Raw genomic sequence first — 26,383 nt, 5'->3', positions numbered from 1 at the left:
TATCAGATGTGGGATGAAGTATTAAGAGAGTTTAGGAATAATTCATTATCATCTCTGACTTTTTGATGTAGGTATTTAATTTAATCTTGTGCAAGTTTTGATTTACCTGGCTTTTTTCTCTTCCTGTGCCAGATGGATACTGTGTGTTGGACAATGTGGTTTTATTTTTATACACTTAAGTGCTTTAAAGTTTCTTTGTTTATAAAAGTGCTTCTCAGGGGCAGAGCCCTTCCTCGTCTCATATACCCAAGTACCCTCCCATCCACCTGCTCATTTAGAGCAACATAAATGCCTGCTGCTACACCGAGGCACAGGAGAGCTCGCATCAGCAGTAATTGTTGACCTACCACAGTTCCAGTCAGTGATCAATAGATAATACTTTGCTGCACAGCAACAGCGCAGAGAAATTGCAGAACCCACTGAGAATTTGTTTTCGACATGCAAACCCAGCTGATGGCCTTCAACTGTAACAGATGTCAGAGAGTGACAGGCACCCTGGGGCACTGCTAAAGTACTGCTGGAACTTGACTGGGGAAAAAAAGAACGCTATCAAATTACTAAGTGCATTCTAACAAATCACATCAAAGTGGGGAAAAAGCCTGCGCAAAGGAAAATTACTGCTTTCATTTTCTTTCTTATCTTCTGCTCCAACACAGTATGTGTGCTGCCTTATGCAATGCTATCAACTACTGTACTAATGAGCAGTTCAGCCACATGAAATGATGAAGCTTTTACAGTACTGGCTAAGGGGCTGTGTAGCAGGAGAAACTGGAGAGATTAGGAAGAATGTGTGCTCCTAGGAACACATTAACTGACTCTTTTACTTCAGCATATGTAGATTCGAAAGTGTGAATATTTGCTAACAAATATCCTTACCTGATTATGTGAATTCAATCCAATTCAAAGCAAAGAAAAAACAAACCCACCTAAATTAAATATGGCACTTTTTTTCTTTCATTGTGTTGATCTTGCATGTGTACAGAATTTAGCCCACCTGTTTTGCTTACTTTCAATGCCTTCGTTTCTGGAGAGGTTAATTCAGAGTTGGGACTAGGCTGGATAGCGTGTTTTAATGTTTTGAGAGCTTTGGCAATCTCTGTGTGGTGATGATCAGCAGAATTGATTAGAATGAACATACATGTAACTACAAAACTAAACATGCAAAGGGTTTATTTCCAGAAAATACTTCAAGTTCAGTGAGACATAAAGTAATACTTAGAGAAATTCTGTCTCCAAAAGGAAAATAGAAAGGTAGATGTCTATTTGTATTTTTTTCTGAGTCTTGAAATGGATTATTACCATTTCACCCAGTATAAAGAGTAACTATTACCAAAGTGTTACTGAGGTGTATCTTCAAGTTCTCTTATCTTTGAAATACAAAGCTCCTAATGTTGCTTATACTTGTGCTCAATCTATGCACACTTAAACATGAAGGGTCTCATTATAGACAATGGAACTAGCATAGTACTTCAGAGGAATATTATACCTCTGACAACAAAATAAAAAGTGCATCTAGGAAGATGGTGCAGTACTCTACGCTTGTTACCCTACCATAGCCTGGGCACCATGAAAGAGCACATGTCCCAGAAGCAGCTTTCCCAATGGAGGTTTAAAATGGATTTACATGCTACCCAACTGAGTAGCCTTTAGTAGCTTCTGCAAGCTCTCTCTTCCTAAACAGCCCTTGCACTCTCTTTGCAGAAGGTCAGAAGGGCCAAGGCATCCATTTTGGAGGATCAGAAAGGCAAGATGTTCAACAGTGCAACAATAATATCGCTAAGACTCAATATTGCTAAGAATTGGCTGATTTGAGCTATCATGAGGTCTGTTGTGAAACAAACGACTATCGGCAAGGAATTAAGTTATAGTGTTTATAATAAACTGTGAAGTGCTTTGCTCAGAATCTTTTTTGTGGAGAATGGAAGCATGCCTTATATGTCTCATATATATATATATGGCATACACATATGTTTATATATCTCCATATGTAAAGCCAAGAACTTCAGTGGAAATCTTAGTAGTCTAATTCAAGCATCATCACTATTCTGTATCTAATAATACAGCAAAACAAAGAATAGTATAATCAGAATACTGTTAGAGAAAATGTCACAATAATAGAAATAATGCTATTCAAATTGCAACGTACACTTCTACCCCTTTTCCTGGGGTTGTGCTCACCGTTACCCTGTTCTGCCAAGTCCAAAGGTTAGCTGCTTCAGTCTAGTGTGTGAAAGGGTGTTACAGCATATTCCCGGTATCTGAAGTCCTTTACCAGGAGAAATATGATGTTCATGTTACCAGTTTCCTCTCCCAGGATCATTTGGGATCCATTATTTGTATATTTGCTAACACTTCTGTATTGTTCTTTTTCCCCATTGCTCCACAGCTCCAGGTTACATCCGGGTTTACTATATATGGTACTTTTTGCATTTATTAGATGCTGTTTGTTCCCTTTGTTAACCCAAAGACTAGTCTTGTTCAGCTCCAGGTCTTCTTGTTTTGTTTGTATCATTTGATTTTGTTTTTTTTTTTTTTTTATTGACCATTATAGAAATGTGCACAGCTGTGGGATCTCCCATACTAAACACTAGCTCCATCTCTTGCCATCTCATGCCAGTATTCACCTCTGCTGCCTCCTGTGTCCTCAGTTCTCATGACCTCTGCTTTCATACCAGGGCTGCATTTCTCTGCACTACAGCATTATGTGAGAATCATAAATATCTCTTTCTGTCAACAGTAATGGTTTGTTACTGCTGTCTATATAAAAGTAGGTTTGTTTCATACAGCCATTCAAAAAAACATGAGTAAACAAGGTTAGCTGTAGACATCAAGTCAGCTAGAAAGGCTGCTGTCACAGCTACACAGAATAAAACAAAGCTACAGGCAGGTGAAGGAAAGCTTAGATAGATCAATCCAGAAGTCTTGCAAACTCAATACAGGAATGTGATCTGTCACTACCAGTGGCAATACCCTATTACTGGTCTACATAGTTACAAAAGTAAAAAGGTGCTTTTGTAATGTGGCCATTTTTGATATGGTGCTTATTTTTCTCAAAAATTTTCCTTGCCATCATCATGTCTCAAACATTTGGGTTGCTTAAACACCCCCTTTGTTTTGTATGCAAAACCCATACTTTCTCCCAAAGAAGACTTTCAATTTACAATACATAGCAAGAACACTCTAACCATATTTAGATGTCTTAGATCAAGGAAAGCTGTTCTGTTTGCATTTTAACACCCTCCACCCCCACACACACTCTGATAAACTTTAGCTTTTAAGACTCTCCAGCTGTGCCTCCAGCAGTAATTGGGGTCATTAGTCTTTGCCTCCCCAGTCTAATTACCAGCACAATCCAAATGTCATCTCCTAAAGAAATGGAGCTTAAGCAGGTTGAATGCTGCAGCCACATGCAGGTAGAAATAAAAGGGAAAAGATAAGTCAAGACTGTTTTCTGTGCCTGTTTGCATTTTGTCCTCTGTCTAATAGCAGTCTGTACTTGCTTCTACAGGCATCGACTATTTTAACAGGCTTCTAAATCTTAAGTGAGGCAAGCACAAAAGAGATGTTTGTGTTTTGACTATGTTCATACTTAAATTGTGTGCCTCTTAAGTATATTTCTTAATTAGAAATCAAGTCCTTTGTATTTTAATCTGAAGGGCACAAATTCTAGTACCTAGTAACTTTGTTTCTGGCATGGTAAAAAACTGAAAGACATTTTCCAAGTTTGACCAATGTTAAAATTCCAATCATGATCTGGAAAAGCCACAAGAATGCCTAATGCACTGTAGTATGAGCTCTTCTTTTTAAAGTAAAATTTTGAAATCAATCTATGAGGTATTGTATGTAAATATACAGGTGAAGAGAGAGAGAGATGTAAAATGTATCTTTCCTATACAGAAAAGATTCCAATTTGACTTAAAATATAACCTGAACATTCAAATGTTACAGTTAAATCCTTGAAGTCATACTAACACACAGAAAGCATTTGTTTCAAAGCTTTGCTTTGGCAAGTATACTCTATATTGAATCCTGGGAAAAAAGTGTATGCTGAACTGCATTCCTCTGATGAATGGAGGAAAAATAAGTTTTCACCTCAGATCCAGAATTTTGCTCTGAATTGTCAGTTGTGTTTAGCATAGTAGATACTTAGTAACAGGGTAAATCAAGGGTTCTGCCAGTTTCTAAATACAATTTTGAGGAAGACTTCACTGTATCACCTCATGTTTGAGATAACTTACAGTCATGCTGGTAAAATTTATTCTATGAGGAAAAAATGCAAATTAGTGGGTCTCTAGGGCAGGATTGCAGCTATATTTGCATTCCTTTAATAACAGTATGAGACAGGAACGTGCACTATGCAATATGGTTTTCCTAGATAAGTATACAGGGCTCTACTGTGTAGCTCTACTGGTGACTGACCTGTAGGGCAAGCTTCTGGTCACTAAAGAGCTGATTTAGAGAGGCTTCTTTAGGACCGTTGACTGTTTACTGCATTTGATCGTCCAGAGCTACAACTTTTGGAATATGAGTGTGGTTTTGTATTGCCCTGTAAGAGAAGGAGAATGGAAAATGGGTCCTGCTTTTGTGCAGAGTGTCTGAGCTTTTCCTTATGAGCTGTGTGACCAATAAAGCGAGGCCTGACAGCTTTAAAGCTGCTGTTTAGGTTTGCAAGAAAATACTTTGCAAGAATGAATTCTCAGTAAATGAAGAAGGAGTTGTACTCTAACCACTTCTCCATTTATGTTTACAGCTCTCTTCCAAGTTTTGGGTATCCTCACACAGTTTTGAACATCCTACCAGCTGTCTCTGGTGGAAAAGGTCAAATCTTATGATGGAATAGTTACACAGTTATACAGGAAATGTGACAAATTCCTTATCTACTGAATGCCAAAGCTGGGATTGCATGTAGATTTGGAATAATTTTGTATGTAGTGTAGCATATTTGCAAATTGAGTGAGTCCTTTATTACAAATTTATGATTACAGCTGAAGCAAACATCTCCTTTGTGATAGAGAGAAAGTGTTATGTGTAACAAAAAGTATATACTGTATGGGTAGCAAAGGCATTTAGCTCCAATAGCTGCTTATATTCTAGATGGCCAAATTGTAAGGCTTTTTTGCTGTAAAATTTCTCTAGAAAATGGCTTCTCAATAGTGAAAAGGTTTCATTTGTGACTTACCTGTGCTTGAAGAACAAAAATGTGAGCATGGGAGAATCACTAAGGGGCAAGAAAGTGACATGAGATCTGCAGGCAGGAGATGTGGAAGGAAACATAGCTTGTTGTGAACAAGGGCCTTGTATATTCCCACTGGCACAGATGATAGGTGGGGGGGTAAAAGTAAAGGGAGCAGAGTCCAGGAATTCCTGAGAAACCAGGAATATTTTGCAAAGGTGAAGTTTACAGTCAATGTGCCTGTCCCCTCAGTATTGGGTGGAAAGATGTCAGCAGGTTGAGGGGACCCTATGAGCCTCCCTTCCTGCTAGGGGAGGATGTTTTTCACCAGATGTAAGAACTGGAAAGTGGAACTGATTTAAAACTTTCTGCTGGAATTATTATGCAGTAATACATAACTTCTCCAAATGAAGCTTTGTTTGAAGATACTTTTTTTTCTTTCTTTTCTTTCCCTAAGAGAATTGAAGAATTTCCAGCTTTATATTGTGACTGCACTGAGGAGGAAGCAGAATAGCTGATTCTGTGCCTCCTCTGTGGCCTGGCTGGGGAAATAAGCAGGAAGAGTGGGAGTTACTCAAAGGCATTTGAAGCAAAAGACTTTCTGGTCTCACTTCTCAAGAAAGTAAAATAGAAATGACAAAGATCTGTCAAGGTTAGTCAGCTAGTGAGCATTGAGTTGTGCACTGCTTCTGCAACACGTTTCTGAGAAATCCTCTCTGCAGTATGTTCTGTGGGTTTGATTTTTGCTGCCCTTGACTCTTTTTGGAAAAACACGCAGTTTAATTTTAGAACAAGCTGAGATCAAAACTTGCCATGTTGCTTCATGACAAATTATATTTTGTTGGTGTTTTAATATCCAGCATAATTTATTGCACCTTTTCATAGGCCAGCTCATCTGTTTGCCTGAAAAAAAAGATGTCAGAAAACCAATTTAATTAGTATTGTACTTATATGCTTAGGAGTATTGCACTTTTCTTGGTAAGAAGTTACAGTATTGCATTTTGAAAGCTAGTCAAAATCATCTGGAAATTCTTCTTCTCTGTAAAAAGTGCAGAAGTGTATGTTTAGTTTTATTTCCTTCCCCTCATCAGATTTATTAAGGTTAACATTTGTTTTTCTGGGCAGATTCTTTTCCATAATTGCAAACTTGAGAAGTGCCAGCACTGATGCTGCTGTTCTACCAATTCAGGTGCAAGTTTTCTGTTCAGACTTCTCTTTTTATTAGTGCGGACAGATTATGACACAAATGGTTCATTACATAGAGGGAATTCAACTGTTTTTACGAAAACAAATAATTCTATTTACAGGCAAACTGAGAGAGTGTTCAAGAGAAATAATAAAAACCTTTTATCTAACTTGAACAGACTGTAACTGGCTATAGGGCTGCAGTTCTGAATGAAGTTGGAAATAGTGTAAATTATGACCATTAACACCATTATCCATTTTTCCAGTTCATATCTATTGTGTGGTAATTCTGCCTGTTACCCATTCTTATTTATTATACAGTTTTGTCAGGAGGAGAAAGAAATTAGAGATCAACAAATGTATAAGGCGTGTGTATGTGTGTGTGCATGCGAGACTAAATTCTTATGAAATACTGGACCAAATTACTGAGTTCTTAAAAAGATATTGATGTCTAAATCCTTTGTTGCATCCTCATGTGGCTATAAACCACAAAAAGAAGAGAGTTTTTGAGAAGAAAGGTTTTTCTGTTGCTTTTGTTTTACAGCGGATGAAAGTACAACTTTGAAGAATAAAATATTCTATTCTGGCTTTGCCAACACAGCTACTGCTAAATCCACCTCACTGACTGCTGCAGGATTCTCCTTTGGTGGAGAATAGAAAGGTAGAAAATTACCGAACTGGTTTCTCTACTTCCTCCTCTACTTCACTGTGGAAAAATGATGTGTGAGTAGTGCGTTCTCAAGCTTTGGCAGTCCTTGCTTGACCTATGTAATCTTTGAGATTTCTTTTAACTTACACTGGGGACTGGCTGCAGTTCTGGTGCTTGAGTAAAGCCAATGTTCTACTTCTCTTCCTCTGTGCTGGATATTCAGGGCTTGTTCAAACTGCTGTATGTATTATCTTACTACAGACTGTATATGTGGACTTCAGTGAGCAATACTAGTAATCCTATCACCAAAGACTACAGATTCAACATAGGGAAAATTAACTAAACTTACTATAAATTAAAATAAAAATGTAATTACTAGTTGGGTAGTGGTAAGTGAAAGAGCAAATATTAAAACAATATCTGTCCTACCCCCTGCCATAGGCTTAAGTTCACTTCAGACTCCTCTAGCCCCTCCACACCACCAGTGGAGCAGCAGGAGTGTAAGGAATGGCAGGCTGCAGTCAGTCCATAACATCTCCTCTCTGTCATTTTTATCTCACTACACTCTTCCCTGCTCCATCATGGGTTCTACGTGGGCTGGAATGGATATCCATCAGGAATATCCATTGGCTACAGTATGGGTCCTCCAGAGACTGCAGGGGAACCTCTGCTCCAACACCTGGAGTACCTCTTTCCCTCCTTCTCTGGCCTTGGTGTCTGCACGGCTGTTTCTCTCAGGGTTTTCTCACTCCCCTCCCACAGATGCTGTGCAGCACTCAGTGGCTCCTCTGCCCCGGATGTCAGGAACATTTCAGGTCCTCCCCCACTGATGCAGCCTGGGCTTTTTCTCAGATAAAATTCAGCAGGTTTCATCCAGCTATTAGAAGAAAGCGATAATGGTCTTTTTAATGCAGCTCACGCCTTGAAAAGGGTGCATTGCTTTTTCTTGGAAGCTCACAAGTTCTAAAGATCTCTTGGATGTATAAGAGATTTGTCAATAAAAGAAGAAGTTAGACATTTAATAAGGATAAAAAATATCAGATCCATTCCCTTGCTCTGTTCTATTCTAAAAGAGATAAAAAGCATCACTTTTTGACCTTTAAAAGACCATAAAAACCCCAACAGATCTGTACTACTGCTTTGTAGCTAAAATTCTGTTTTCTTTCGTCCATCGATGCTATGTGAAAAAGACATAGAAACATATGATGTCTTTCCTCTTCAGTTCATTTTAAGGTTCTCTTTAGTGTATTAATGGCAACAGTTTAAATGGAATTTTACTCATGTCTTTCATTTCGGATGTAATGGTTTGTAAAGTAACCACTAGTAAGAGAGTATTTCTTGTGAATGTGATTGTTCATTAAATAGGTCTTTCCAAGATGCCTCTACTGTAAAATATTATTGATCACTGAAGTTAAATTAGGAGATTTTATCAAGAGTTCTGGAAGCTGTTTTCTGTTTAAGGAATAAATGGTTTCTTAAATCCCAGCGTTCATGGGCAAGATATGTGTTGGGTTTTTTTAAAGCTATCAAAATTTAACTAACTCTTACTTATTACTGGACAAGGGGGATTGATTTTTAACCTGGAGAGGGTAGATTTAGATTAGACATTAAGAAGAAATTCTTCATTATGAGGCACTGGCACAGGGTGCCCAGAGAAACTGTGGCTGCCCCATACCTGTCAGTGTTCAAGGCCAGGCTGGACGGGGCTTGAAGCAACCTGGTCTGGTGGAAGGTGTCCTTGCCCAAGGCAGGGCAGTTGGAACTGGACGAGCTTTAAGGTCCCTTCCAAATCTAACATTCTGTGCTTCTGTGTTTGGTAGAGCTTTAGTCTTACATAGATATCTTCTTTTTACCTATAAAATTTCTGAGCAAGTCTTTGAATCCTCAGTGTTGTGCTTGTAGGAAGCTGTGGGCAAGCTGAGCTTTTAATCCTTTCATTGCAGAGGGGTGGAGGAGCTTTCTCATTGCACATAGATGTGTGTACATGAAGAGAAATCATAGACTTATTTTTTTAAGGAACTTGGGAAAAAGTGCTTTTTTGGTATGTAATTTTGGTATGCCAGGTACTCTTTTCTTCTCCCATAGCTTATATAGCCTGGCTTACAGAAACACCGCATTTTTGTGTAAACAGGATCATCTACTACTTCAGAAGTAAGAAGAAGACCAGCATGGCATTTAAACTTTCCTCATTCTTTACCTAGGTATGTATGACAAATTCAAGCCCCAGAAAATTTTAGTGCAATTAATTTGCATGACAAATATTCATAGTAGGGAAAAGGTATAATCTGCATTTAATATTCTTTCAAAACATTTCAGACTATGCAAAAATACTGCCTACTTGTCTTGCATATGCAAGAGAAATAAGATAAAGACAGCCTACACAAAACAATGAGACAAAATTGATAAATGGTGGGACACTGTGTAGACCTTTTTAGGTAAGCTTCTCATGCTAGCCTGCTGCTGCAGTTGGCAGAAGTGAAAACCCTCCTAGTCTGCATTTCTGACCTATTTTTAGTTGTCTGCTTTAGGATAAGATGGATCACATGCTAGAAGGAATGTATTCATAACACGGACTTGAAAGGAAGCCTTGGGTGACTAGCTCAGATTTAAATGTCTGTGCTAAAAGATTAGGGAAGAGAAATGCCATTCTTCTGTACTTATTTCTTCTTGGTGCATGATGGGAAGATTTAACAGGTAGGTGATTTTGTGTGTAGCTGTTGCAAATATCGTATTTTGAGGCATAAATGCCTTGATTCTATTACCACTAACATTTAACAAACCACAAATAGAGATCAGGAGCTTACAGAAAATGCGTATGTTCCTGAGAAGTCACCTTCAGGGGAATGATCTTACAACTTTGGAAAGAAGAATAGTTTAATGATATATTTCTGCTTGACTGATTTAATATCCTCACTTTAAAAGAATAAGTATCATGCTGTCTTCTTGAGGCTGTTGTTCTGACTCTATTTTACATTCTTACGTGGCACTTGTGAGCACCACATATTTATCTGCACAAAATCCCTGGAAGAAATGAAAAAGCTACTTTTCCTTTTTTTAGAAATCGGCGTCTTAAGCACAGACAGACTTTGCTGTTGGCCAAGTTCCACAGCAAATCTATCACAGATAAAGAGACTCGAATGTGTCTCTCCCAGGTTATTGACTTAATTAGATTAATCAATTTTCTCTTTTAAGAGACATTGATAGGAAACCTCATGTATCAAGAACAAGTATGTGATGGCCATAAAAAACCCTTGTTCCTCCTGTCAGGAGATTATACTTAGCATTGAACCAAGATCTTGCTGATGGAGTTGTATTTCTTCTCGAATTAGACTCAGTTATCATTGTGTATTGCTGTGCTACACCTGTAGAAACATACTTTACAAGTAGTTCACACATCCCTAAATAGCACTGAAGGGTGAAGTGAGTCCTAAGAGTAACAGCAGGGTATTCCTTAATATTAGTCTTCTCAAAGAATCTGTATTTATAGAAGAGCTTGATTTCCTCTGGTAGTGAAGAGACGTTTCAAATGTAGTAAGTTGAACCATAAAATATATTCAAAGATGAGTGTATCAGATAAAAAACCCAGCTCTACTAAACAGTAGCTTCTGTCATGGGTGGGTATCTTAAGAAAAAAAACAAAGCTAGATTACTCGTCTGTATGTGTGTACATATACATATATATATATGCACACATGTAGGACTTACAACAATATTAGAGCTGTCCTGTTTTAAATCTAGCTGGCTTGGGTACTGGTAGTACACTAGCTGAGGGACGTGGATCAGCAAAGACTGCAGGACTTGCTGGAGCAGCAGAGAAAGCTTTCGGGTATCTGACATGTTCTCAGTTCTGTGGCTGGACCTGCACACGTTTGAATAAATTAGGTTGCATCTAGCTTGTCAGTGTTGTGCTACATCACAGACTAAACATGCTTTGGATTGGTACATGATAAGGGTAAAGCTTTCTGACAGCACATGGTAATACATTAAGTTGAATTTTTCTCTGGTTCAGTATTACACTTACAGTCTTACATCTCTCAGTCTTGGTTATGCATTAAGCTGTCTTTGCAGGCAAACGGGAGGTTAAATCCCAAGCAGTTTAGTGGCAAACAATAGAGAAGAAGTCTATTTATGTGATTACAGTTCAATACTAAATATCACCATCCTTCCAAGCAAAGAGTGAGAACTTGTGAAAGAGTGAAAAACAGACTAAGGACAATATGAGCCCTCTGAGGAAGCTATTGGGGGAGCTGTCTACCCTGGATTTGGAGAAGGCTGAGGTTCTTAATGACTTCTTTGCCTCAGTCTTCACTGGCAAAAGCTCTGACCACACCACCCAAGTCTTGGAAGGCAGATACAGGGACTGTAAGAATGAAGATCCTAGGCCCACTGTAGGAGGGATCTGGCTCAAGACCATCTTAAGAACCTGAACATGCACAAGTCCATGGGACCTGATGAAATCTATTCCCGGGTCCTGAAGGAGCTGGCAAATGAAGTTGCTAAGCCACTGGACATCATACTTGAAAAATCATGGCAGTCAGGTGAAGTTCCCAATGACAGGAAAAAGGGAAATATAACCCCCATTTTCAAGAAGGGGAAAATGGAAGACCCAGGGAATTACAGACCAGTCAGTCTCACCTCTGCCTGGCAAAATCTTGGAGCAGATTCTCCTGGAAGGCATGCTAAGGCACATGAAAAAAAAACAAGGTGCTTGGTGACAGCCAGCATGGCTTCACTGAGTGGAAATCCTGCCTGACCAATTTGGTGGCCTTCTATGATGGGTCTATGGAACTGATGGACAGGGGTAGAGCAGTTGATGTCATCTACCAGGACTTGTGCAAAGCGTTTGACACTGTCCCACATGACATCGTTGTCTCTAGATTGGAGAGACATCAATTTGATAAGTGGATCACTCGGTGGATAAATAACTGTCTGGATGGCCTCACACAAAGAGTTGTGGTCAATGGGTCAATGTCTGGCTGGAGACCAGTAACGAGTGGTGTCCCTCAGGGATTGGTGTTGGGACCAGTCTTGTTCAACATCTTTGTTAATGAAGCCGTTAACATAATCTGTGTTGGTTTTATGAATACTAGTTTGCAGAATTTCCTTCAATCTCAGAATACTTTGAGTTCAAGAGGATTGCTGCATGAAGAAAGATGACTCAAAGGTTTTGGGGACCCCCAAGGGCAATGGAAATGCCCATATCATGGAATTAAACCTTCATGTCTCTTGTAGAGTCTCCAGAAACCCACTAAAAATTTTCTGTTACTCCATTCTCTTAGTAAGAGGAGTTGGCTTCTGCAATATCAGCTATGAAGAGCTATGTATAAAAAATATAAAGACGGTTTTGGTCAACTTATTCCATCCCAGTACGGATAATCTTTGTATGTGAGCTTCTATTCCCTTTGGGGAAGGAATCTTCATTAAGGACTGTAGTGATAGGACAAGGGGTAACAGATTAAAAATTAAACAGAGGAAGTTTAGATTGAATATAAGGAAGAAGTTCTTTACTGTAAGGGTGGTGAGGCACTGGAATGGGTTACCCAGGGAAGTTGTGAATGCTCTATCCCTGGCAGTGTTCAAGGCCAGGCTGGACAGAGCCTTAGGTGACATGGTTTAGTGTGAATTGTCCCTACTCATGGCAGGGGGGTTGGAACTAGATGATCTTGAGGTCCTTTCCAACCCTAACTATTCTGCGATTCTATGATTCTGTGTAAGCAGGAGAAAAAGCAATGCACAAATTTGAGCCTGTCAATGAAAAGGTATCTATCTCAGACATTATGAAGAGCCTGTTGCTGAAGAATAGTGAGCTGGCATTAGGTGCCTGCCACAAAGACATGGAAAAGCATCTTGCTAGTACTGGTGTAACAGAATGCCCAGAGCAGGCATGGATTAACATGGAGGAAATGGGGTATGTACTGTGTGAGCATACTGTCCTTTGAGCCCAAGCCACTGTGTGCAAAGTTGTGTGGAAAATCCAAGTCTGTGAAAGAAACAAATACTAGTCAAAACACTCCTCCCCTCAGAAAATATACTTTCATTTATTTATTTATTTATTAATACAGGAGATGCAAGACTGTGAATGACCCTCTGCTAAAGATTTTTCCCACTTCCCAGACAAATTCTTTAACTTCTAGAATAGAAATTAGACCAGAGTCTAATTGCCTCTCTCAGGGCATTCTTCCTATCCAATTGCTTTACCATGTGTAGAGGTACATATTGTCTAGGTACCTCAGCGTGGAGCCCTGACATTGCAGACATGCATCCTCACTGCTCAGTCTCTTTTCCTCTAACCCTGTCAATCACTGAGTGGTTTATAAAAGGCAGAACACTTCAGCCTTTTGTGTATTTTGGAGCATAGTCAAGTTCCTAACTCCTATTCTTGCTCTCTTCCAGCCTGGCCAGTAAAAAAGATAACTTACTGAAAGTGCAATGTGAAATCTCATTCATTTCCTCAAAAGCTGCAGTATCTGTGCAAACATTGTTTCCAGGGGAAAAGAAAGAAGGAAAATAAATAAATTCCCAGCTAGCTTGAATTCTTATACACACAAGCATTTCCATTAGCTTCATGGGGATGACTTGTACAATTAACAGTCTTGCAAAATTGAGTGTTAAATCAACATTTTTTCTTTTCCAGCACCCTGAGGAGTGAGAAAACAGAGCCTCTGAGGACAAATTGATAGGATAGATTTCTGCACTAGAAACAAATACCTTAATTTGTGTTTGTAGAGAAACATTGTGCTGTCTAATGAAAACCAGGCATGTTTGTTAAAGCTATATTCTGTTACTAACACTCTGAACCAAAGACCATGTTTCCTTTTAATTTCAAAATGTTTTCAGGCTATAGTTCTCCTTTATTTAGGGTTTTGTTTTGTTTTTTTTGTCCCTTTCCTGGTAACTATTAGTGCTAGAATTTATTGCCAAAATTAAAACAAGATAAATTCTGTAAACTGTGATTTTATGCAGGTTTCTTGTTATGAATTTAATTTTCTGGTGCTAATATATGAAAAATAGAATGCAATAATTATAGTACATTTTGGGACATAAAAATTTTTAATGCTTTTTTTTCAGCTTTTTTGTTTGTTTGTTTGTTTCTTATTTTTAATTTCAGACAGAGCCTCAGAAAATGCCTGGATGAGTTTGGCAATAATATCCCATTTTTCCTATTCACTTCAATTTTTTTTTTTTTTTTTTTTTTTTTTTGCTACAAAGGGTTGTTGAGACTGTTCTGAGTTTCCTCTCTTTTGGAGAGAGTATATAAGCACACAGCAGTCAGTGCTCTGTATCTGCTTTAATTCTTGTCCTGAAACCAGGCTGAGGAGCTAATAAACTTGGGTAAACAGCCTTAAAGCTGAGGAGGAAAGCTGAAAAGGAGTGGGAAACTACAGAAATTTAAATGTGTATTGGATGACTTTAACAGATCATGTGGGATAGTGTCACTGATAATTTCTTGAAGTTTTGCACCTGGAGGCCATAACCTGCTACACTGAAACTGGAGCCCTGAAATCCTGGATCTCTCCTCTCCCTCTCCCTCTGCTCTCCATTCCTGTTGTAATATTAACAAAAGGTCTAAATCCAAGTAACACTGGGACAACTTGAATCTGAACCTGAAAGGGCAAGTGGGGCCTTAGTGCCACGATTTAACAGTGCTCTCTGATGAACAGACTGCCTGGATCCTCTGCCTGAGCTGGACTGTCCATTCAACACATACGGATACCCTGGTAACAGAGGTATCCTTGCTGCCTAAAGGAGTGATCACTCTCTTCTAGCTCATACTGAAAAATATTAATCAGGCAAATCTTGCAGCTCAGTAGGAGCACAGCAGAGATCCTTGAATTAGCTCCTAATAAGCATGGGGGCAGCTGAGTTTATTGACTTATACAGATCACCTTAAAAACACAGCCATACTGCTTTTGGGATGTGTGCCTGGCTACCTTCATGGGCCTAAACTGCATTGTCTACATGTATTATTATCCATCATAAGCTTGGGGATTTCTGCACTCTGCATTTTTATGTGTAATAAAGTCCCTAGAGAAATCAGCCTCTTTCAGTGGTTCTGTCCCACTGTCCAGCTGAGTTACCAAAACAGTTCGAAACAAAAACTTTGGGATAAGGATAGTTGTGCACATGTAAGGGGATTGGAGCAGGCATTAGGAAGATAAATGTTGTTTTGCTCTGTTATCCCCAGAAGAAGGCTGTTCTTTTTGTCTTGTGGCAGAGCATACAGGGAGATGAAAAATAAAGGCATGTAGGCTGGTTTTTACACTAAGGTCACTTTTTTAAAAAATTACTTGTTCCAGTTGTGGAATAAGCCTGCTAGTCTTGGCTACCAATCCCAAAATCCTGAAGGGAAAAATGCTTTCAAATAACAAGTGGTAAGGAGGACCTGGTGAATGCAGGAGGGTAGCTTGTGCCAAGTGTAAGAACCAAGGACTGCTGAAGTTCTCCAGGAGATAGGGTTCTTGCTGAAAGAGAGTAACACAGGCTTCTTATAGCCGAGGTTAATCTCATATATTGAAATTTAGGTCACTGAGTATTGTAGAAGCCTATTTCTCAAGTAGCTGGTTTTTGAGTAGTGGTTTGCTCAGGTGCAAAACTGGTGGGGGCATTTTTAGGAGGCACAAGGCTGTTTCGGCAGACATGAAAGATCCCATCCTGAAAGGTGCTCCTGCAGCTGTGTGGTGAAGGCAGCTGCCTCATGTCAGTTCCAGCTACTCACTGCAGACTGGGGATAAGGGTGACCCTGAGGTCACTGGAAGTGTGATTAGGGATGCACCAGGGGATATTTTCTAAGGTTCCCTTTTAATTCTAATATAGCTTATTGCTCCTATCAGCAGCATCCCATCCTTGTTTGTGAACGCAGTGTTTTCAATGTTCATTTACTGTTCATCTCTTATTTATGTACTCATTTTTGCCCATAGGTTGAAAATGTGCAGCCATGCTCCACAGAATGGCTCAAAGACCACCAAGGAAATTATCAAGGAGATGCAACGTTCTTGTTCTGTCCTCTCAGTCTGTGTAGCATCTCAGTGGCAACTGAACTGCCACTTGAAATCTAGATTTGAGTATTTTATGGGAACTACTAAAGCTGCTGTAATTTCTAGCAGTTTGAGAAGTCGTTTAATGCAGCAGGCTCAAACCTCTAGTACCATGGCTTCAGAAGGGACACCAATACAGACTGTAGAAAATATGTTTCAAGCCTATGAAGATTCATTAGCATTTGTTGACTTTTTTCTCTTTGTCAGTAAATGACACCACACTCTATATTATTCAGCTCATTTAAGTACAATGAATAGTACAACTGTTCTTTCCTCGCATTTCTTCCTGTATGTTAAATGAATAGAGACAGGAAAAATACCAGTCGTGACGTGATCAGTTCCATTAGGAACCTCCTCATAAACAGTCATGAATATGATGCAGTCTCACTTTACATTCATCATTCACAGAGTGCCTTGATTACAGAGCTTTGCAAAGAAGACTTGTGCAAACATAAATAAAAAACAAATTTTCTTAAAACATTTTCCTGAGATGCTTCTTGCTTGCAGCAATTTAAAGCTGTATTCTACTGGGGAGAGTTCCTGCACAGTAAGGACACATCCATCCAAACATGTCATGTTTTGTTCCTGGAACCACAGGAAAATGACAGGCAAAGATGGATTTGAAGACCTCTGACCTTGTATGTGCTGTTTTTGAACTGGTGGGAGTGCTTAAACTCAGGGATGGATTCTGCTGACCTGGGATCAGAGGGCTACCTGTAGCCATCACCTACCTCTCTGGCAAGGTTAGCCCTTGTTCACCTCTGTAATGATTGAAGAAGGTTGATTCTGTAGTTTGTGTTCCTTGCTATTTGCATAAGGGAAGTTGTGTCCACTTTTAAGGCTAAGCAAAAGTAAAGATTTATATTGGGAAAAAACTTGCAGTTACTCTAATTCCCTTTGGGGTTTGGGGTTTGGTTTGGATATTGGTTTTGTTGTTGCTTCCCCTCCCCAAGGACAATAATAAACCCAAGAAGCTCCCAGATCTGTTTCCAGTGAGTAAGCTCCTAGTTATGTTAAAATTAACAAAATTAAGAGTTCTATACTTCTGTTGCCAACTGATTTCTCTATTGCAGCTGTATCGTCTGTGAGCAAAAGAGTAAGTCTAATTCACTAATCTTGAAAAAACCCCCACCCTCTCCCCCAAAACTCCCCAAAGAACCCAAAACCAAAAACAAAACCTCCAAACCCAGACTGCCTGTTTAGTTATTTGCAGGTACTTAATCACAGGCCTGAGAAGTGCTCTAGGTTTTTCCTTTTCAAGTATGTGGTAATGCCACCTTCTGATAATGTGTATGATGGCAATCCAAGATTTAAATCCTATATTCTTGTGTCTTCCTTGTACGTTTTAGAACCACAAGAACATGTTCATGAGGCTTTCCTCACCCAAGCCACCTTTCTTCCCAGCACATTGTACAGATGTTGCAGTCTACCAATGGCAGACAATGATGGGGTAACATTCTAATGCCAGACCTCAGGAAGCCATGGGCTCCGTAAAACTGATGCTGTCCAATCTGAGACCTTCACTGCAAACTCCCTTTACAAGGGAGTTCAGGAGTTATCCTAGACAAAAGTGTGCAAGGTGCTAGGGATCCCTTCAGCCAGGCCAGAGCTGGTGGTTTGAATCTAAATGTAGTTGGAGACCCATTGGGACTATATCGACCAGAGGTTTAAATTCCTCTTCTTTTCGTGTGGTGGTAATGGAAGCACACATTTTCTGTTTCTCACTGTTGTGTGTATTTACCATACAACTCATGTAAGATGTACATTTGAAACAACAGGACATACTTTGGAGATGACTGGAGTTATATGAGGATAAAGTAGGCGTTAGAAAAGAGTTGCTATTTGTAGTTTGAGTTCTGCCGGTGAGAAAAAATCTGTCTAAGCAGTGTTCTATAATCCCTGTTGCTTCAGAGGTCAAAAGAGAACAGTCTCCTTCCTGGGAACCTTTTGGCTACCTTCCTGCTGCTCCCTGCAGAGCAAGGTTTGTGTTCTACTTTTCCACTAGCAGGTAAGCATTTTCTCTCTCTGCTGATAATCGTGTTGCTTTTCTAAGTTACAAGATTGAAAATTTGCTTCTTTTCTTTGACAGTGTAAAAAATGTTGGGAAAGTCAGTGTTTTTTCTCTCGAGGTTGCTGTCAAAATGCATGTGTTCCTGTGTGGGGTGATTTTGAGCCCAAGAGACTTCAAATTTTTTTGACACTTCTCATCGGTGTCATTTCTGTAACTGCCCTCTTCCAAATGGGACTGGCAGGAATGAGCAAGAAGCTGTCCAAGTAGTAAGTCGCTTCTTACTGCCATTTTCTGTCTTTCAGGTATATCCTGTACCTGTGACTAGTAGTACCCGTTCTGGTTTAGCCAAGTTTCTCAGTTAGTTTTGAATATAATATTTATTTCTCTTTTATTCCATCTTCCTATACTGCAGTCTTTTATTCCTATGCTTTCTACGCTGCAGTCCCAATGGGATAAAAAATACCTTTCTGGCTTTCTGGCAGAAGATGCCTGTGAACAAAGCTGTTGGCTTAAAGTGCTCATGTGTTGAACAAATGTCATTTTCCCCTTTTCAGAGCCAAGTGTATCACCTGTGATGTGTCTAATTGCTCTGAAGTCCAGATTTTATACCCTCTGGCACAGCATCTACAACAAAACTCTTGTTTTCATGAGCTAAGGCAACTGTGTTATGTAGTGCCATATGCACCAGTTAGTAGAGAATAAACACTTTTCTAGGAGTTAGATAGCAAAATATTGCTCCAAATGCAGGGAATTATGCCTGGAATAGTCTTTTGGGATAAATATTCCCTTTCCATTTCAGAAGGTTCATATTTTTTTCTGGTTTTCTGTTCTCTGTGTGCATCAGTGCATTGCTTATCTGCTATACAAAACTAAAACTAGGTTATGACTTTTTGTGATCCATTTGAAAATGACTCTGTAGCTGAATCAGTTCTGGTTTCCAAATCTGCCTTACTAGTGGACTTGCTAACCTTAAGCATCCAAGAATTAGATTCAATTTTATGGTTTAAGTTATCTGGCTGTTGACAAACAAATACTGGGTGAATATACCGGTTTTCTAATTCTTGAAATTAGGGTATGTCTATATAAAGGATATACCTGAATCGTGTTTTCATTTATAATCAGTATTAGTAAAGAAATTATAAATGTTTCATGAGTTAATGTGGTTATATAATAGGGAACATAAGAAAAGTGTAATAACAATAATAATAATAATAATAATAGGTACCTTGATATTGCTGGGACAAGTGAATGATATAGTAGCTACTATGAGCCTTAAAGCAGGTAGACCACAATGTAAGACTTCAACTGTGTGTGTTGTGAATCTAAATGAAACCAGTGCAGCTGTATCTCTTGCATATTTGGCCCATAGCAGGTGTAATATTTCCTATTATATCAAAAGTTCTATTCATACTGTGGTCAAGTTTCTTTTTGTTTTATCTTTACTTAAAAATAATTACAATGCAAAGTAGTTTGAACATAAGCCGGTAAAGTATACAAGCCCTATTTAAAAATACCTGAAATTATATTCATTCTACTAATGGTACATTTCTCTCTCTTTTCTGCAGATATGTCCTTCAAATTCTACTTAGCCACCTGTGTTTTGGGCTTTTTACTTTAAAAAAGCGTCTGTTGATCTAGGGTAAGGAGTCTTAATAGAAAAGTAAAATTTGTGTATATTTTCTGAACTGGGCCAAACTTAAAATATTTTCAAATGTTTTGCAAAGACAAAACCTCTCAAGCGAACCCAAACTAACAGACCCACTACATTAAGATGATCAGTGTGTTTCAATTTCACTTGGGCAAAACTTTTTAATATGTATTAAGAGCTGGAGCAACCTTGTGTGGTATAGAATTTTCCATTTCTTTTGGTTAGTTTTGTTTGTATGTTTTGTTGTTTGGTTGGTTTGTTTTGTTCAGTGATCACCAAAATGTTCACAGCCTCTGCAGTGTCCCTCTTGACTTACCTGTTTTTCAAAAGGCTCCTTAGTCCTTTCTAAACAATAAATTATGAGACCTGGGCACAAAAAAATTCTACTGAGACTGTCATTTACTGCTACTGCCTGTGAGTTGTGTTTCTTAAAAACTGATTTCTTCTCCTTGTTTCAGGTAATGAATCGGGATATTAAATCAGGTGCTACTTGAAGGATTAAGATACCTCTGAAACTTGGAATAAATCTAGGCAGTCACCAGGGTGAGAATACTTGGCAAATTTAGAGCTGATCATGTATTCCTGTTACCTTCACAGATAATTACCAAATTCGTCTATTCAGGCAGAAAAAGCAGGAGCCTTTTCTCTAAAGATAAACTTCTATATGCTTGAATGAATGCTTCCAGGAGCCCAAGAACACTTGCTTGTCAGCCTTCTGCATTGACACAGAAGCGTTGAGACGGTAGGAAATGCTGGTGCTCTTTATCAGGACAGCACAGGTGGATGGCCTTTGTTAACAATTAACACTGGGATTTTAGGTGATGTGGAATTTTTTCTCAGTCTCTCAAGAATACACTGTTCTGTCAGGATCTGAAAGCAAGTTAATGGCATAAGCCCTGAGCTTTGGCCAGGTTAATGCATTCTACGTATAGCTAGAGCTGTTGCAGCTAAACTGTTTCCTTTACATCCATCAGGTATTCTTTGTTGTCTTTCCTTGCTTAACCTTTCTTCTCAGAGCACTGCTCACCCTGTTTTTTATATTGCTACTGCCTGCTTTATTCCTCAATTGCTTGTTTTCCTCCCTTCATTTCTGTTTCTCACTGCCTTCTAAGGAAATGACAAACCAAAAACAGTTGAGCGGTCAAGCGCATCTGAAATAAAGCAAGCTGATGCATATGGCATGGTTCAGTGGATGGAGCATTTCATTCTGCATCAGAAAAAAGGGGTTTCTCTGCCATTCATCTTTTTTTACAGCGCTAAGCAACCTATTTTATCTTAATTTAGGTAGCAGTGAGACAGGAACAATGCTATGTGCCTGCTTTTAAGCCCTGTGAAATTCAGGTTTGTAACATACCTTTTGGTGTAGGTGTACCTTTTACTAATCGTAGGAAGAGAGCTGAGTAGGTCTGTTTATGCATTTCTGGCATAAAAGAGAAAGAACAGCTAACAAGATAGGGTTTGTTTTTTTTTAACTGCTTGCCTATGGAATATGTTCTTCTCTTTGATGTATAATAGTTCAAGTTTGTCATGTTCCTCAGATCATCTCCCAAAGAACATCTTAAAATACATGATAGCTGAGTGCAGAGGTCACGGAGAATGCAGAACCTGTGCATATCTTTGCAGGAGTGCCATGTTTGTCATGTCCTGTTTCCCACTGTCAGGAGGGCAATCCCAGGAGACAAACGTGCTCTACAGGCAGAGGCAGCACTGGTGCATCTTCAGCATGCACCAGTCCTGCTGGAGATACAGGCATCTCTCCAACCTCAGGCAATGCTTCATCCCACAGGCACTGGGCAGAGTGATGCAGACATATGCAAGTCACTCTACATGGAGCCAATGCAGGTCTATCTGGGCTTGTTCAGCCTGGCCTAAGTAATGTGCTAGTATGTGTCCATTCAGCAGCACTTTGGGGATTGCAGCAGCTGTACTGGCTCAGTGCTCCACCTGATCTGATAAATCCAGCTGGTCTGGAGCACCTGAGCCTGTTTTGTTTTGCAGCAATGGCTGCAGGCAATGAAGCTGTGAGGTTAGGGGCTGTCATCTGCAGCTGCTTTAAGCTATCACCACAGTAGTTGTGGCATTGAGGGTGCCAACACAGTCTGTTTGAGTGGTTTTTAGTTTATTTTTATTGACCAGATGCTTGGCTTGGGGAAAAGAAAGCAAACAACAGATAAGTTTAGGCCAGGAGCCATTCCTCTCCCCTTTCCTTTATGCAACAAAACAAAAAAGAAATCCAAACCACGCATCTCAAGAAATCCAATCTGATAAAGAATACAAAAAGAAAAAAAAAAAAAAGAAAAAAGCTGATAAAGCAGAGAGCTTGTAACAAAAGTGTATTCATTATCTTTAGATGGAGATCAGCAAGAGCGTTTTAATGGACTACAAAACCTGTGAGTTATTTTGAGTTCATGATTATGCTGCCTTGTAGAACTCATAATTGTTACAATGAGTAATGAGTGGGCCTTAAATGCATTCATACTGGGAGAAACTTTTGCACTGAATTAATAGACCCTGAGTCAGAGACAATTTGTGTGTGTTGACTTTTAATGTTATAGAACAATACTTCTCATAAAACACTTCAAAAGCAGGTGTAGAAAGTTGAAGTCTGAAAAATCAAAGAAAGAAACAAAGCAAGTCTGGTAGTTATTAATTTGTGAGACAGTGCTTGAAGAACACTTCCTCGTAGATTCAGCATGAAAAGAAAGTGAAAAAAAACGGACTCAAAGTTGCAGCACAGCAGTGTAATTTGTGCTCTGATTCATATGTACCGTTATAAAGATACTGGAATAATATAAAGGAACTGAATGTTCTCATTGGAATTCCCCTGATAGATGAACAGGCAAACAGTTGTCTGAGTAAAGTATGTTATCAGAAAAGAAATGCAATAAAGCATCAGATCTTTTTCAACTGAGCCACCCTTTCATTTTTCAGATAGTTAAAAAAAAATAAAGTGAGTTCATGCATTAGAAATGTCTTTTTTCTCCCTTTGGTCTAAAGGAGATATTTGCAGATATAAAATCTAGAAAAGTTTTTATTCTGTCTCTTAGTGGCTAAGGAGACATTCATCTTATGGAGGATTTTGTTTTTCTTATGTGGTACTACCTGGCTTGGGATTTCCGTACTCTGGCACAATTGATTTTTTGGATTTGCATGAACAAGGGATTTAAGACTGTATTGACAAGTCCTGCTCTTGTCTGAGCAAAGGCAGTGAACAGTGTTTTGCCTTGGTGACAGCTGTGCTCAAGAGTAGCGAGAGGGCTTAGGAAGGACATATACCTAAAGCTGCTTGGTGGCGTGGAGTGAGATGTCTCGGGCTATTTGCACACCGTTAGGTGATGAATGAATTGTCCTCTTGGAAATCTGGACCATTAGGTGTTGGTAAATGCTTTATTTACTCTTCTTGTGTCTGTTGGGTTCTGCCAGAGCTCCTGAGTGCTGTTTCTGTGGCTGTGTCTGAAGTTGTTGCTCCTGCACATGATCTAGGTTGAAAAAGAGTGAGGGTGCCCTGGCCCTCTCTCTCATACCTGCTTTGTTGGCTGTTCACTAAGGAATTATAAAAATCATTTTGATTTGTCTATATGAGTTAATATCTAAAAAACAAAGGGGTATTTTCTACAGAGAGGATAATAACTAATTAGCCTTAGCATAACTGTTACCTACCTAAAAACTCCTTGTGTATTTTTTAACTTTGTGATATTTATTGAAATAAAAATATACTAAACTGCACAAAAGAAATTCCATTAACTTGATATCTTTTTTCTTCATATTTATATTTAATTGAATATGTTCCAGCCTATTATTTGTTATTTAACTATGTAAACCTTTACTTTAATTATAGAAATTTGTAGTTGTTCAGGTACTTTCATAAATATAAGTGCCTAAATAAAGGTTAAAGAAATGTTTCATTGTAATATGTATTTATGCAGAATAGCTTGATGAGAAACTTTGGTTTAGCAATTCCATTTCCTCGTATCTCGCCACTGCTGATGCTTGCAAAACTAACATTTATTTTGATAATTCTGTGCTTCCTGGAGTGCAGAGAAGCACAAAACTGCTCTTTTTAAAGGCAAGTCCATAGGATGCTGTGTAAATGGATACAAAAACCAGGGTCCTTGAAGAACTACTCCTGGTATGCAGAAAGAGTAGAACATAGTTGTGAATGCTGACTGATAAGAGGAAGAATTCTGTAAAGTTCCTAAAGCAAAAAAAAAAAAAACATCTTCTCGATAAAACTCCTTTGGCCATAACATATAAAGATAGTTGGTAAGTTCCATTACAAGGGAAAGAAATTTGGATATGAGAGAGGGGGATCTGGAAACATTAGAGTGGTTGCTCTCATCAGGAATTATTTATGTTTTGCATTGGGCATTACACTGCTGAGGAATGAGCTTAACATTACACTTAAACTGAGTAAATGCAAATTTCTGCTTTTTTAAAAGGAAATTCTGCAGCTGCTGAAAGTTCCTGTCCAACAGTATTTACTTTCCATTGGTTTTGTCATTGCTATCAAGGTTCACAATTTTCATGGCAGGGCTTACAGCTTAGACTGCTTCTATCTTAGATCCCACTTTAGCCCTCTAAGAGTTTAGAGGACCATGCTAGGAACTTAGTATTCATTTGATGTTCAGTGTATAACACACAGAAGTATTCATGTGGACTGCTTTGAATATTTGTTGTAATATGTGTGTGGATTCTCTTATTCTGAAGTGTGCTGCAATAGTTAGACCTAGAAAACACAAGTTGTCAACATCTGATTTCCTCAAAGATGAGAATGTAATTCTGAATTGTTGGTATCTTATTTAATGATGAAAAGATTAGCGATAATATCCTGGGCTCTTCCTGTGGGCAACAGGACAGTTTTATGGTGGAGCTAGTGGCCAGAAGAAACACCTCTGCTTTTCCTGTTTGTAGTGTCAGATGGCTTCTCAGTCCAGCAGCTGCTCTTACTCCACCATTCTGAGAGCTAGCATGTGCAGTGATGCATGTGATATTTAAAGCAGCCTATGATGGGGGCACTTGTGCAATTCAGGCAGCAGCATCGGGAATTTTTCCCCTGGGAAAGTGAAGAGCTGCGAAACAGAACATAGCTTTTTGAGGCTCACTTGGGTCTCTATGCAGGATATGTGTGCCACAAGACACGTGATAAACTATAACCTAAACCCCACATTTCTTCCCTGTTGCCTTAGGAGAAAAAAAAAAAAAGAAAAAAAGCAAACATAAACCCAAACACCTGGACATGATTTTTAGGTGGTGTTTTGGTTTTTTTTTTTTTCAATGCAGAAATTCAACCTTCAGCATATGGGCTAAAGCATGAGCTATAGCACAGATGAATGAACTCTGAACAGTCTTCTGAAATCAAGAGAAGCAACATAATATTCAGCCCATTGAAGAGAAAAGGATCCTCTGTTTTCCACAAGCTTCATCATGATATCTTCAAGAATATATTAATATGAGGCAGCAGTAGTGCTGCTAGGACCCTAAGATGCAGCTGTCAAGTAACATCTGCCAAAAAGGGTCTTGCTTCATTAGCTTTAAACCTCTCCATTGCTCATTAGGTTTCACTAGATGGGGATTCAGTATTTTGAAGTCAGTCATCCTGTATGAAATAATTTGTTCATGACACTGATGAACAATTATCTACCCATACACTTGGGACTTGAAATTTATTTCAACTGAGTGTCAGTACAGGCACAAGCTTAGTACTTGTTTGTCTAGCAAGACGAATTGAAACACAAAAAAGTCAGTTTGGCTAACTACATAGATGAGATTGAAAGCTTTCTATAATAATCTGTTCTTAATTTCTTTTAAAGAGAATCTATTATTATAACCCCTCATGAGGTTTTGTTACATGTTTTTAACTTTTTCAAGTACTATAAAATCTTAATTAAAAATTAAAAAGTATTGTTTCAACCCATCCAGTGGAAGATAAACTGCTGCGCATAATAACTGTTGAATTTCTGTTGGCTGATAAATGTTTAATGGTTTGTTAGAAAACTAATTGTCAATTTAATCAGGAGAGTGACAATAATAACTCAAATATTTGCACTGTCATCTGCAAAGGCAACTGTAAATATGATTTGTTCTAAATCCTGTCTAAGGGTATGAATACACGGCAATCCCCTTGAAACAATTTCCTAATCTCTATTGAAATATTTCTTTTCTATTTTGTGTTGCTCACAGTCCATGGACTTTCTGAGCCTCATGCTCTGCCAGGGAGGAGGGAAAGCTGGGAGAAAGCAGAGACAGGACACCTGACCCAAACTGACCAAAGAGGTATTCCATACCACAGCACGTCATGCCCAGTATGTGACGGAGAGTTACCCGAAAGCGCTGGGGACTGCAGGGTTGGATGAGGTATCAGTCGGTGCTTGGCTGGGAGGAGTGGGGCGAGTTATTGGTCGGCTGGTGTTGAGGTGTTGGATTCTTTCCTCTTGTTATTTCCTTTATCATTACTATTATTGGTGGTAGCAGTAGTGATTTGTGTTATACCTTAGTTACTAAACTGTTCTTATCTCAACCCGTGGGAGTTGCATTCTTTTCGATTCTCCTCTCTGTCCCTCCGGGAGTAGGGGGAGGGCAAGAAGGGGGAGAGTGAGAGAGCGACTGTGTGATTTATGGATGACTTTTGTTTAAACCACGACAATGGTAAAGGGATTTGCGCACTCATTTTTTCATCTTTTCA

The 26,383-nt window shown here is 38.9% G+C and overlaps 2 long non-coding RNA genes across 3 annotated transcripts; both read left to right on the top strand.

Moving 5' to 3' along the window:
* Nucleotides 1-9,579: 9,579 nt before the first annotated feature.
* Nucleotides 9,580-16,520, top strand: LOC136009368 (uncharacterized). Its single transcript, XR_010610531.1, has 2 exons — nucleotides 9,580-9,701; nucleotides 15,926-16,520. It is a non-coding gene; the product is annotated as an uncharacterized LOC136009368 (long non-coding RNA).
* Nucleotides 16,521-17,969: 1,449 nt separating this feature from the next.
* LOC136009367 (uncharacterized) lies at nucleotides 17,970-25,831 on the top strand. 2 transcript variants are annotated; one of them, XR_010610530.1, is made up of 4 exons: nucleotides 17,970-18,050; nucleotides 19,619-19,692; nucleotides 20,160-20,244; nucleotides 24,982-25,831. It is a non-coding gene; the product is annotated as an uncharacterized LOC136009367 (long non-coding RNA). The 2 variants fall into 2 exon arrangements; XR_010610529.1 differs by lacking the exon at nucleotides 24,982-25,831 and having other exon boundaries at nucleotides 20,160-20,406.
* Nucleotides 25,832-26,383: the final 552 nt, after the last annotated feature.

This window comes from Lathamus discolor, chromosome 2 (assembly GCF_037157495.1).
Source record: "Lathamus discolor isolate bLatDis1 chromosome 2, bLatDis1.hap1, whole genome shotgun sequence".
Classification (NCBI taxonomy): Eukaryota; Metazoa; Chordata; class Aves; order Psittaciformes; family Psittacidae; genus Lathamus; species Lathamus discolor.
Note: the sequence above shows the minus strand (reverse complement) of the source record. Positions and strands in the feature narration are given on the sequence as shown.